This window comes from Hemicordylus capensis, chromosome 1 (assembly GCF_027244095.1).
Source record: "Hemicordylus capensis ecotype Gifberg chromosome 1, rHemCap1.1.pri, whole genome shotgun sequence".
NCBI lineage: Eukaryota > Metazoa > Chordata > Lepidosauria > Squamata > Cordylidae > Hemicordylus > Hemicordylus capensis.
The window spans coordinates 302851011-302864717 of record NC_069657.1 but is presented as its reverse complement, the minus strand read 5'-3'; positions in this window follow the sequence as shown (position 1 = coordinate 302864717).

Below are 13707 nucleotides of genomic sequence, written 5' to 3'. Positions count from 1 at the left end.
AAAGCAGGATCCCCTGGTTCGCAGCTTCTGTCAATGGCCTATCAGTGGCTACTAATCCTGAAGGCTATAGGCTACCTCCACATTCAAAGGCAGGAAAATTCTGAATATCATTTGCAGCAAAGCAATGGCAGGAGAGGGGGCATGGCTTCTTCTTCTGCTTATGGGCTTCCACAGAGGCATCTTGTGGGCCACTGTGGAAAACAGGGTGCTGGATTAGATAGGTCTTGGGCCTGATCCTGCAAGGCTCTTCTTGTGCTCTTTGTATGATCATCCCCATGCATAATTTTGGATTGCCTGGCCATACCTTTCATTACAAACTTTGCAATTATGTAGCAACTAAAGGACATCACCAGAAAAACTAAGATAACAGGAGTACCTTCCCTAAACAAATGAGGAAAAGCCACATTACTTGAAACCCAGCAGCCTTTCTGAGAAATCTGGGCTATCTCAGAAACGAATGAGTCCTTTAGTGCTGGCTTTTTGGTGCATTTTCATTTCCACTTTTACATTTCCAGAACACTTTACACTTCTTCCTTTTACAAGTCAGCAAATGAGGAAAGGAAAACTAATTAGATATTTTTAGGCTGTCAGTATATTAAGATTCAGCTTTCTGTTTAGTGCAGACGATATAAATTCAGCTATTGTTAGCTATTAAGCAATGCATGGCAATGTCCTAAGACTAATTGGCTCAATTGAGTGCAAACTTAAATCATGGAATGGAATCACTTCCAATTAAACCTTAGAGCTAATAATTAACTTTTTCTACAATTAACAATAAATAGGTGCTGTGATATGTCAGATCTGTGTTTGGCGACCCTCATTCCAAACTCTTCCTGTGAATTTTATCTATGCTGGAGATATTTGAAATTAAATTTCCACAGTAGATTAAATGTAACAATTGGGCACAATTCCACATGGTACAAAATATACCAAAATTGGCAATTATTACTTGTATTACTGTCCAGACTATACCAATATAGTGTCGGATCATAACTACTCTCCCTGCTAATCCTGTGAACAGGATGGCAGCAGCAGCAGTGGGGTCTCCTTCCACCAAATGACAGACTGGGCAGGCTGTGGCCCATTTTGGGCCTCTGCACATGCGCGCCCACCACTAGAGTGACCCCCATGTGTGCACAGAAACCATATGCTTCACCACACAATTTGCCTGGTGACACAAATGGACTCTGTGCATACGTGCTCTGTGCAGCCGTGCATGTGCAGAGTCCCGAAACAGACTGCATGATGCCCGGACTGTCATTTGGGAGGCTGGAGGGTGGTGGTAGAAGGATCTGCCACCACTGTCTCCACTGGTGGTGGCTTGTTTTTAGAGGTAAAGACTACCTATGGCTGACTTTTCACTCCCGCACCCCCCCCTGCATTTACTATTGCAAAATCCTTGCTGGATTCCCCTTTACAAGTATACCTGTTCAGCCCCTCGAGCCAGCTCATGAGGTGGGTTTTTGAGCCAGGCTTGACTCAACTTGATCTCGGACTGGCATAGGGCTGGTTTGGTTTGGGCGTGAGCCACTGAGTCAAGTCAGCTCGATTCTGAGTTGGCTTGCACACCCCTACTGCAAATAAACTTCTTTTCTGCTTCCTGAAGAGTTCCTTACACATTTTCTTAATATGGAGTATTCCTTTAAGTACAGCTTCTTATTTCTTAAGGTAGTCAATTAATGTCTCTTAGGAATATTTAATAACATCCTTTTGTAAAGGACAAAAGACATGTCTGGAGATGATCAGCTGAATCCTATATGATGAATCTTCTTGAAATACTGTCCAAGTTCTACATATTAAACTGGATAAAGTTATAATCCATGGAAGGAGGATAAGTGCTCCACTTATCTTCCTTGCATAGCAGCTTGTAGGTGCTCCTCTTATCCTCCTTTCAAAGATTATTGGGCAGCAGGTTGGATTAGCTGGGGTTTTGGCCCCATCAAACTTCATAATACTACAAAAGCTGACCACAGAGTACATGTTTAGCCTATAGACAAGGATATATGACTATATACTGTATTTATGTGTTATTATACAGGCATGGTGCTTGAACAGATGCAAAAACTGCATTCCACCATTATAAGCCTTGAAATTCTATTTGTCATCAAATCCAAATCAATTTACCTGCAATTTGGCATGGAGCAATTAGTGACACCACTTGTCAATTGAACAATGACAAAGATGCAGACGTTTCAAAGTTGATTCTTAAGCAGCTGATTTCACTTGTTGGAAATCAATATTTGGCCAAGGGTAACTTACTTACTTCCCTCCGCATTTAAATGTGTCAAAAGATTCAGGTCCATGGTAGAATTCATGCTTTTTGTTTTGTTTTGAAAAAAAAATCAATATTTATTGAAGGGCTTCATACGACACGTCTGAAGTGCCTGAGGGGGTTCTGCAGGGAGAGCAGGCTTAGCCCGCTCTCCCCGCAGACGAGCAGCTGCTAATAGCAGGGTGGCCAGATTGGCAATCCAAACGACTGCTGGCTCTGTCACGGAGCCAGCCTGGGGTTGCGGGGATTGGGGGCTGTGCGGCCCCTGGAAGTTTCAAGATGCCCTGCACAAGCGTGTGGGGCATCCTGGAGAGACCCCCGAGCCTGGGAGGCTCCTTGCAGCCTCCAGGCCAGGGGTCTACCCGTGTGTTGCTACAGACCATGCCGACACAAAGCAACGGAATGAGGTTAATGGAGCGCTCGCTCCGTCAACCTTATTTAAGGGGAGAATGGTTTATGTGGGCTAGCCGCCTGGTGGTTCCCATGACCACTGGAAAGTGGGCTAAGCTCCCTTAGCCCGCTTTCCCGTGGTCGTGGGAATAGCTTCATTGAGTAATTAGTTCCTGAAGTCCTCATTTTAAGAGGGTAATCAACTAAGGGCACACATCACAGCACATGTCAAATGATCTGACTGATTCTTCCCAGCAGCAGTCTTCTCCCTCAACAAAAGTTATTGTCAGCTGCCTATATACTTAGCTTTGTGAACCAACTGAACCATAATATAAGCTGGTCTGTGTGTCTAGTTTGACTGTCATTCAGAGCAGAGACTGCTGGCTTGCTGAGTCTCTTTTTCATGCTTGCAGCAGCTGCCTAACAGCATAGTCCTTTGCATATTTATTCCATAGTAACTTCTATTGCTAATAAAGGGGGAAAGTAATGGCAAGATTCATATGAAACTTGGGGAATAATGGAACAATCATTTTTATAAATGTAGGGGGAATAATATTCAAAATTCCCGATCGCTGTTGAAAATGGAGAGGGGAAGGAATAACATAAAGTTATTGCAGTTATATGCAGTTACCACCGGCTCATCTGGTGGCTACTTGGGGACGGCCTTCTCCATTGCTGCCCTGAGGCTTTGGAACACACTTCCTGCTGAAATAAGAGCCCCCCCATCTCTTACAACTTTTAAAAGGGCAGTCAAGACACATTTGTTCACCCAGGCTTTAATTAGATACTGTTTTAATTGTGTTTTAATTATGTTTTAATAGTTTTAACTTTTTAATTTTAATTGTTGAAATGTTTTAATCTTTTATTGGTTGTTTTTATTGTTTGCAAACCGCCCAGAGAACTTGCGTTTTGGGCGGTAAAGAAATGTAATCAATCAATCAATAAATTTCTTTTTTAAATGCTGGAAGGTGTCTATGGGTAAAGTGCTGGGAAGGATTACACTTTCAAGCACACTGTGTGTACTTTCTGAGATGCTGGAGGATATCACAATGATGACTGTAAGACTCTTCTATAATGCAGAATATATTACAACTCTTTAAGAAATGCATAAAATATAATGGAGTTAACTATCTCATTAGAATCAGCACTAAATGTTACATTGGGGAGGGAACTGGATTGCCAACACTGTAATGTTAAATTTCCTTTTCACAAACCAGGGAAGTCTGATGGTCAAAAAACTTGCCTGGCACCAGCAAAGATGCCCCCCAAAGATGTTGTCCTGGTCATGTACTGCCTTATGAAGCATCTGAATTTTATTGTATTGCTAGAAGAATTCTCCTGTGAGTTGACAGGGGGCTGATCAGCCAAGCTTTGGAGATTCCATGCTGAATGATGTGAGAATTCAAGTTTCTTACTCTGGATCTGGGTCTGCAACAAAATGGACTTTCCTGTAGCAAATTCAAGAAAACCCATTACGGCTTAGATGCTTCATAAGGCAGTACAGGACCAGGACAACATCTTTGGGGGGGCATCTTTGCTGGTGCCAGGCACTCCATCCTTCCCATCTTGGTTCAGGTGTCAAAGACTAAGGAAAAGTGTGGGTCCATGGAGGGCAAGTTGTAAGTGAGCACAATTAGTGACATCGCCCAACTTTACTGATCACATGGCAGGTCTTTTAAGGCAATCAGCCTTAGGTTCCTATCTATCTATCTATCTATCTATCTATCTATCTATCTATCTATCTACCACCCAAAACCTGTGTCTCTGGGCAGTGTACAGCAAAAACAATATAAATTAAACAAAATTAAAATGATAAAAACATTAAAGTCATTAAAAACCTAATATTAGAAGTATTAAAACTATAAATCTAATTAAAAGTCTGGGTGAACAAATATGTCTTCAGTGCCTCTTTAAAAGTTACCAGAGATGGGGAATGTTATTGCACTCCTGTCAACAGGGAGTACATTCTGTTGACAGGAGAATGCACTCCTGTTGACAGGGAGTGTATTACTGTTGACAGGAGAATGCACTCCTGTCAACAGGGAGTGCATTCCAAAGCCCAGGGGCAGCAATGGAGAAGGCCCATCCCTGAGTAGTCACCAGATGAGCCGGTGGAAACTGCAGATGAACCTCTCCAGATGATTTTAACAGGCGGTGGGGCTCATGGCAAAGAAGACGTTTTCTTAAATACCCAGGGCCTAAGCTGTTTAGGACTTTATAGGTAATGACCAGCACCTTGTATTTTGACTGGAAACATATTGGTAGCCAGTGCAGTTCCTTCAAGACAGAAGTAATATGGTCTCTCCTAGATGACCCAGAGACCAACCTGGCTGCCGTGTTCTGAACCAACTGCAGTTTCCGGACTATGCACAAAGGCAGCCCCACATAGAGCGCATTGCAGTAGTCCAGTCAAGAGGTTACCAGCATATGTACCACTATCCTGAGGTCATTCATCTCAAGAAATGGATGCAGTTGGCGTATCAGCCAAAGCTGATAGAAAGCACCTCTGTTCACTGTGTCAATCTGGGACACATGGGAGAGGTTTGGATCCAGAAGCATTCCCAGACCCATTCCTTCTAGGAGAGTGTGACCCCATCCAGATCCGGCAGATCAAAATAGTCTCCTGAGTTCCAACCCCAAACCATAAGTACCTCTGTCTTATCTGGATTCAGCCTCAGTTTGTCATTCCTCAGCTAGCCCATCACTGCCTCCAGGCAGGCATTTAGGGAGGTTATGCCTTCTCTTGATGAGGTTGACATGGAAAAATAGATTTGGGTGTCATCAGCATATTGATAACACCCTGCACCAAGTCTCCTGATGATCATATAGATGTTAAACAACATCAGAGACAATACGAAGCCCTGAAGGACACCATATGAAAGTTCAGATTTTGAAGAACAACAGTCTCCAAGAGATACCATATGGAATCTGCACGAGAGGTAGGAGTGGAACCACCGCAAGGCAATGCCTCCCACCACCAATCTCCTCAGATGTTCCAGGAGGATACTATGGTTGATAGTATCGAAGGCTGCTGAGAGATCCAAAAGAACCAAGAGTCACACGCCCTCTTTCAATTCCCAACTGAAGATCATCCATCAGGCCAAGCAAAGCAGTCTCCACCCCACAGCCCACCTGAAAGCCCCTTTGAAATGGGTCTGGATAATCAGTTTCCTCCAAGACCGCTTGGAGTTGGGAGGCCACCACCCTCTCAATCACCTTGCCCAGTCATGGAAGGTTGGAGACAGGCCTGTAATTATTTAACTCTGAGGGATCCAAGGCAGGCTTCTTCAGAAGTGTTCTAATGATTGCCTCCTTGAGACAAGGAGGCATCCTGCCCTCTCTCAGAAAAGCATTTATAATCTCTACCAGGCCCTCTACAACAGCCTCCCTGACAGATAGTATAAGCCATGTCGGGCAAGGATCAAGAGGGCAAGTAGGCCGCATCATTCAAGCAACTTGTCTATATCCTCAGGAGTCATAAATTGAAACCTATCCAGGGTCACCACATAAGAGGAGCTGCTGGACATCAGACACTAACAATTGTGGAGTTTGAATCTAAGTTGGCCCGAATACGAGAGATTTTGTCCACACAAAAACTCATTAACAACAACAAATTTATATACTGCTTTTCAACAAATGTTTCCAAAGCGGTTTACATAGAGAAATAACAAACAAACAAAGATGGAAATGTTGCAGTGAGTAATTGTTGGTTTTAAGTCTTGATTCAAGGTGCAAGGGGGCATGCACTAGCTTTCCTGGCTTTGTGGAACTTGAACCAAAATGAGATAGCTCTAACTCTGGTCTTAAACTGACAAGTTTTTTGACCATCAAATGTATCATTGTGGTTCTTAGCCATTATGACTTATCTGACCAGCTGCAAATAGCACTGGTGGATGTTCTGTGTGGTATTTAGATTGCTAACATGCCAAATCTTTGCCAGGTCTCAGCTAGAAGGGATCATGTCAATGCAGTGCAGCAGAACTTTAATTCTGTTCTTTATTCACTATCTCGGAGGGGGTTCTCCTATACTTCTGAACAGTCCTGTACAAGTTGTGAATTTGTATCTCCATGGTTCCCAAGCAGTATAGCTAAATCAATAAACATAATTAAAAATAGCTTTATGGAATTCCTAGAACCTGAATAAACATTCCATTGATAATGTAAAACTTAACCATTACCCCCAAATCACCAACATTTCAAATCACCGAACATTTCAGCATTAAACTTGGTAGTTAAGCATTATGGTCAGTTATTAGTGGGGGTATAGTTAAGCTCTAGTTAAAATCTCAACGCCCAAATGCAATAATATTTGCAGGAAAGAAAGAAAAAATCTCAGGATAAGTATAGAAATGACAACATGGCGAAAAATAGTTGACCTCAGAATAATGAGGTAAGAAATCATTAAACACATTTGGAGCTTATGAAGAAATTAAATAACTCATATTTAATTGTAAGGGGTTTAAAAATAAACTTTTAATAATTTTAATGCATGGGATGAACAAAAAGAAAGAAAACCCTTTGGTTTTAGAATTGCCTTAACGGTTTCTATAGTTTCTCACATTTAAAACAAAATGATGAGACATTTGGAAGAGAAAAAGTGACCTGCTTAAATGTCGTGAAATTGCACATTTAATTAGATAGCTTGTTTTGACACATAAGGAGGATTGCCAGATGACAGGGTTATCTTTTGTAAGTTTTATTAGAAGGGATTACTTTCCTACACATTTTCAGCTATATGAAAAGAATGCTTGTCATGAGATAGGAAGCTTTAATCCCATGACCTTTTCCATTATAGGACCACTTCCCAAATAAGCTGCTGTGATTTCACACAAATGGAAAGTGGTAGTCTAAGCAGAGGGAAACATCAGCGTTTTCATATGCTTTATCACTCACTCAGAGGGGAGCAAAGTTATTTAAAAGCTGAAATATTGAACATGCACAATTCAACATATCCTGGTTACTAAAAGAATCTGAAAACACAGCATGTACTGTATACATCTCTTTACTGAAAGCCACAGCTCCAGCAGGCAGCAAACCATCATACCTGTGAGAGATACTTGGAACATGGGAATTTCTCTCTCCATAGACTTCAACGGTCCTTGGGTTGGAGTATTGGCAGTAGAAGCCATGAACCTGTCTTTGTTTCCAAATCCATATATCCAAAACATTTACGAGACTCCTTGTCATGCTGATGCTTCTCAACATATCTTGCTAGTGCTGCAAGAGCTCCAGTGGCTCCAAGTCTCTTTCTGAGCAAGGGTGAGTTCTTGTTTTTTTCAACCATTAGCCCCACATGCTGCCTGGTAAACTGCATTTACAATGATGCTACCTGGCCTCCCTTGTGCAGGGGGCAGCTGCTATTGCTGACACCTTAGAGCAGTGGTTCTTAACGTGGGGTCTGCTAGATGTTGCTGAACTACAATTTATTGTGGCTGGGGATGCTGGGAATTGTAGTTCAGCAACATCTGGTAGACTCCACATTAAGAACCACTGCCAGAGAGAAGCAGCGTGAAGTGGGGGTTCGGCAGCTGCCTGGTCTAAGCAGTTTGGCCAATCAGGGGCAGAAACAGCTGTACTTATCTGAGGCAGCCACACCTCCTTCAACCCAGAAATTACAACTGGAGTAGCACCCTGCCCACTCACTCAATTTTGGCCAATAGCTGTCATGGGGTGGTGTAGGAATTTTTTGTTTCCATCAAAAACTGGCTGCAGAACAGGAGGGTTGGGTTTTGGTTTTTTAAAATGTTTTTTGTTTTGCATACTCTGTGATTTTTCATTGCTTTGGTTCAAGGATTAACCATTTGGCCTGAGAATTTCCTTATTAGCTGTCATGGGGGTGGAGTAGGAATTTTTTGTTTCCATCAAAAACTGGCTGCAGGACAGGAGGGTTGGGTTTTGTGTTTTTTTAATGTTTTTTTTTTTTTTTGCATACTCTGTGATTTTTCATTGCTTTGGTTCAAGGATGAACCATTTGGCCTGAGAATTTCCTCATGTAAACAGGTAACAACTGACAGACTTTGAAGGATGCAGAGACACAGAGGTCATTTACACAACCCAGTGTCCTACCTCTGTGTGCGCTCCCAATTTTTGGTTGTGTGGAAGCAAGATAAGAGGAAACTTGAAACCTGGGTAGAAGTGATTGAGTGGAAGCAAGGTAGGAGGAAAAACTACCCAGGTTTCCTCCTACCTTGATTCCACACCATCACTTCTACCCAGGTTTTCCTCCTACCTTGCTTCCACACAATCGAAATCTGAGCACACACATAGCTCTCAAACCCAGCTCCCAAACCCAGATAGAAAACAATTTTTGATTGTGTGAATGACCTCGATTTTTGATTATGTGAATGACCTCATTGTGGACAATGGTGAGCAGCATCCTAAGGCATCAGACTGGCCAGCCCGAGAGGGCCTTGAGTAGGGAGCTCCCCTCAAAGGGCCCCAAAGGCCTAATTGACCCTTTGACCTTCCCGCTCAGGAGCTAATAATGCTAACAGGGCCTCCTCTACATCTTTCAGGTACATGGACAATGAAAAGCAACGACCAGTTATATGCCCATCCAAGGGGACTGATGAGAATGTAGGTTCCTAGCTCTTGCCTAGGTAGCAATAATACTTACTCACACTTAGAAGCTATTCTCATGAGCAGCAGGAACTGGGCTAAGGGAGCTCATCCCAGTTTTTGCAGTGTGTGAGGACCGCTGGGAGCCGTGTGGCTCCTGGTGGTTCGGTGGCAAGCCTGCTTATGGAGCCCGCCACTCCCCTGGTGCGAGCACCTCCCAAAATGGGCTAAAAGATTGTGTGTCTCCAGTGGCTTCTTGCAGCCACAATGGACACACTTGTGTGGTGCATTACTGGGGCTCCGGGATGGTGGTGCGCCATGTGGCGGAGCTTCTCTCCTGATCCCCAGAGTGCCCAAGCGAGCTGTGGCTGGGTGCAGGAGCGAAGCCACTGCTCGTCTGGGTGGGCAATCCGGAGAACAGAGAAGGGGCCGATCATCTGCAGGGATGTAAGCACTTAGGGCTTCCTGCCTGCAAAACAGGGTAGCCGCCTTACGCAATTGTGAGGATCACTTCTATGTGTTTGCTGTGGGGAGGTTTGAGTTAACTAGTTAAGATAATTGCCGATTAGGCTTGTAAATTAATAATGATGATGTGGTCCAAAGTTCAATCCATTCACTATCTTGTGTCTTTGTTCAAAAGATGTAGGGAAAACTCCCTTAGTTTCAAAATCAGCTTATCAAATGGCATTGGAATCAGTTGTTCAAAGAGGGGGGAAATATATATATATATATATATATATATATATATATATATATATATATATATATATATATATGGATAGAAGCCCCTTACATTGAAGCAAAGCAGCTCTTTGGATCCTGGCCACAGTATCCTAGCAACCAGTCTATGATTTAAAATGGTGTGTCATTTTTGTAAAAGATAACTTAAATAGTCTAATCATTCATATATATGAGACATATTTTTTTTAACCAAAAGTTATTTTAAGAAGATAAAGTTCAATTCAAGGTTATGCATTTGATGAAATGAGCAAACCATTCACACACAATAGAGGTCTATATAAAGCAGATACATGAGTTCAAGCCAGATCACAATAAAGAAACAAAATTTCAGGAAGCAACTTTAAAAAGAGCTTGACAGTAAATACTTCTTTACATTCTATTTATCATTTTTGAATAAATAATTATTTATTCAACAAGGTTAATAAGGTTATTCAGTTATATAAATAATTTAAACTAATTATCCTTAGTGACTTCATTCTAACTTTGGCCTATATAAATTTTAGAGTTTAGGTCAAGAAACCTGAGTGCATCAGCATGCATTATTGGTGGCTATACCACAATTCCTTGCGGAGATTTACAAAGGGCCAAGTTGGCCAGTTTCGTGTAGTGGTTAGAGCAGTGTTCTTCATAGTAATGCCTGGGGTTCAGTGGTGGGTCCTCTGTGAAGCTTTGGCTGAAGATGAATACTCTGCATAATCCCCCTGGCACCATGTAGGTTTGACCACTTCCACTGTGCACTGCTGTGCTTTGCCAATCACCAGCTGGGGGTGGGTGTTCCTTAAGGGAAACTGAGCCCTCTTGAGCCTCTACACCATCTTGGAAGGTGTGCAGAGGACTGGGAAGCATAGCCCTTCCCAAGGGCTCTACACTGTATAGCTTTCCTCCTAGAACTCTGAAGAGAGGGCCCCATCTCTCTTAAAGGGTCCTTAAAGTGGGAAAGGGCTCACACATTGAAGGGTGGGGGGCTTTCCCCCCCACCTCAAAAATGGTATCCACTTGAAAAATAGTCAAGCTCACTGGGTTAGAGTGTCAGAGAACAGAGAAACCTGTGTAAATCATTGGTCAGTTATGGGATGAACATATGAGAGAGCCGGTTTCTTCCTCTCTTCCTCTCTCATCCTAGCCTACTTCAGAGGGTTGTATTGAAGATAAACTGGATGGGGGTTGGAAAGAATCCTGAGTTCTCTGGAAGAAGGACAGGATAATATGTAATATATACATCTTGCAGAACGTTAGTAAGATTTAACATTTGTGCAGGATTTTAGAAGAGGAATTCATTCTTCTAAAAATACCCAGAATGATTTTAGCTGTTTAACTAGAAATTAATGAATTTTGCAGGATATTTTATGTGCTTTTTAATCCATTGCTACCCACTATGAGCTTTTCTGATAGAACACAAAATTCAAATATGTAAGGAACCACCATTTTGGTATTTGAGGCTTGATTAATGAACACACGCAGACTAAAAGTAGCCCCACAGAAGTTCCAGTGTTTGTTTCTATACTCATATTTTGTGACCGCCCATATAATTTATAACAATACTGACTGACAGGAAGGAAGATTATTTGGAGTGGAGATTCGTGATACTCATCCATGGTAAATCCAAATGACCTCTGGATCTTTGCATGGGCAAGGTCTATGGGTCAGAAGTGAGAAGTAAGAAATATGAGTCACTTGTGCTTCTGTAAGTCGCAAAACAAAAATATTTACAAATCTACTGTCAACCTGATGGTAAATTAGAATGTTATTAGAAAATGTTTAAAGTCATCAGAACTTTCCTGGGGCAGGAGCTATGATGCTTTTATATTTTTCACAGTGAAAAGAAACATTCCCAGCATTTAGAAAACAATAATGACTGGAGGTCATATGTAATCAGAACTAATTAAGAAAGCACAAAAAGGGGCATGAAAGGAGACAGATTATTTTGGTAAATGTAAGTCTGAATATGTGTAGCTTAATATGTATTAAGAGCCAGTGTGGTATAGTGGTTAGAGTGCTGGACTAGGACTGGGAAGACCTGAGTTCAAATCTCCATTCAGTCATGATACTTGCTGGGTGACTCTGGGCCAGTCACTCTCTCTCAGCCTAACCTACTTCACAGAGTTGTTGTGAGAGGAAACTTAATTGTGTAGTACACTGCTCTGAGCTCCCTGGAGGAAGAGCGGGATATAAATATAGTAGTAATAATAATAGTAATAGTAATAGTAATAATAATAATAATACTAATAATAATAATAAGGCGCCCTGGGTACAGTTCCAGAAGACCTTGAAGAGCACCTCAACACCATACGGGCCACAGAAATCACCATCAGCCAATTATAAAAAGCAGCTTTACTGGGAACAGCCTATATTCTGCGACAATATCTATAACAACAGCAACAACATTGACAATAAAATTCAGCCATCCCAGGTCCTTGGGAAGGACTCGATGTCTGGATAAAACAAACCAGTCAATAACACCTGTCTGACTGTGTAAACAAGAAATAATAATAAATATACGAAAAATGCCAACAAGGAAATAATGATCTGCTATTACAAGTCTAGTCCAACTAGAAGAGATTATTTAAAAAGAATGTACCAAATTTGGAAAAAGAAGCATCCAGATACAGAAATAACAGAACAAAGGCTAGCAGACCAGAGAAGATTCATAATAAGAAATAAAGTATTCACAGAAGTTGAGCTGGAAGAACTGCAAAGAGCAACACAGGCTCAAGATAGGGAAGAAGAATTACCACCAACTGAAGAAGTTGCTCAGGCGCAGGTGGAGGAGGTGTTGGAAATAGAGGATGCCACTGTTACTGAACTGTTCCAAAATCAAAACCAGGCAACCTCAACTTTGCCTTCACCTCAAAAACCCAAATGCCGTTTAACAGAAAAGCAACAAGAACTAAAGCAAAAAATAACTGAGCACATGAACCAAACAACCACCAGGGTTCAACTTCCAGCTCTAAAAACCGTTGCCAAAAAACAACTTGCTCAGGCATTAAAAGATGTCAATGCTGCACTTGCAGAAATAACAACCAAGAATTTGCAAGAAACAAACCAACTAATGTACAGTGCAGCAACAATAACAACACAAGAGCTCAGATATAAGATCAGTGGACCTGTCAAAAAAGAAAGTAGTACATCACCTAAATAGAAGATTAGATTAGAAAATAAAATCACCAGGTTTAGATCAGATGCTAGTAAATTGAAAGATATGAAAGACAAGAAGCTGAAGAATGAAAACACCAAACAGTATCTGATCCAAAAATACCACCTAGATTCAAGGAAAATGAGAGAAGTCCTGGAAATAATAAAGCAACAAATAACAGCAGTGTCAAAGAAGATTAGCAGATACGAAGCCAGAATTACACAACACAGGCAGAATCTCCAATTCTAGTTGAATCAGAGACGTTTCTACCAAAGCATAGAAGGAGAAACTGCAAGAAATGTAGAAACACCAAATAAAGAAGAAACAGTGCAATTCTGGGGAAAATTCTGAGACAATCCAATAGATTATAATAAAAAAGCAGGCTGGGTGAAAGAGGTCAAAAAATGTAACCAACAAATGCAAGATCTAATAATAACACCAGAATTAATAAGTGAAAGAGCAAAGAAAATTAAAAATTGGACTGCACCACTGCAATTGCATGGATTTTGGCTTAAACAACTAACAAGCCTTCATAAACAACTATCAAAACAGTTCAATCACATAAGAACATAAGAACAGCCCTGCTGGATCAGGCCCAAGGCCCATCTAGTCC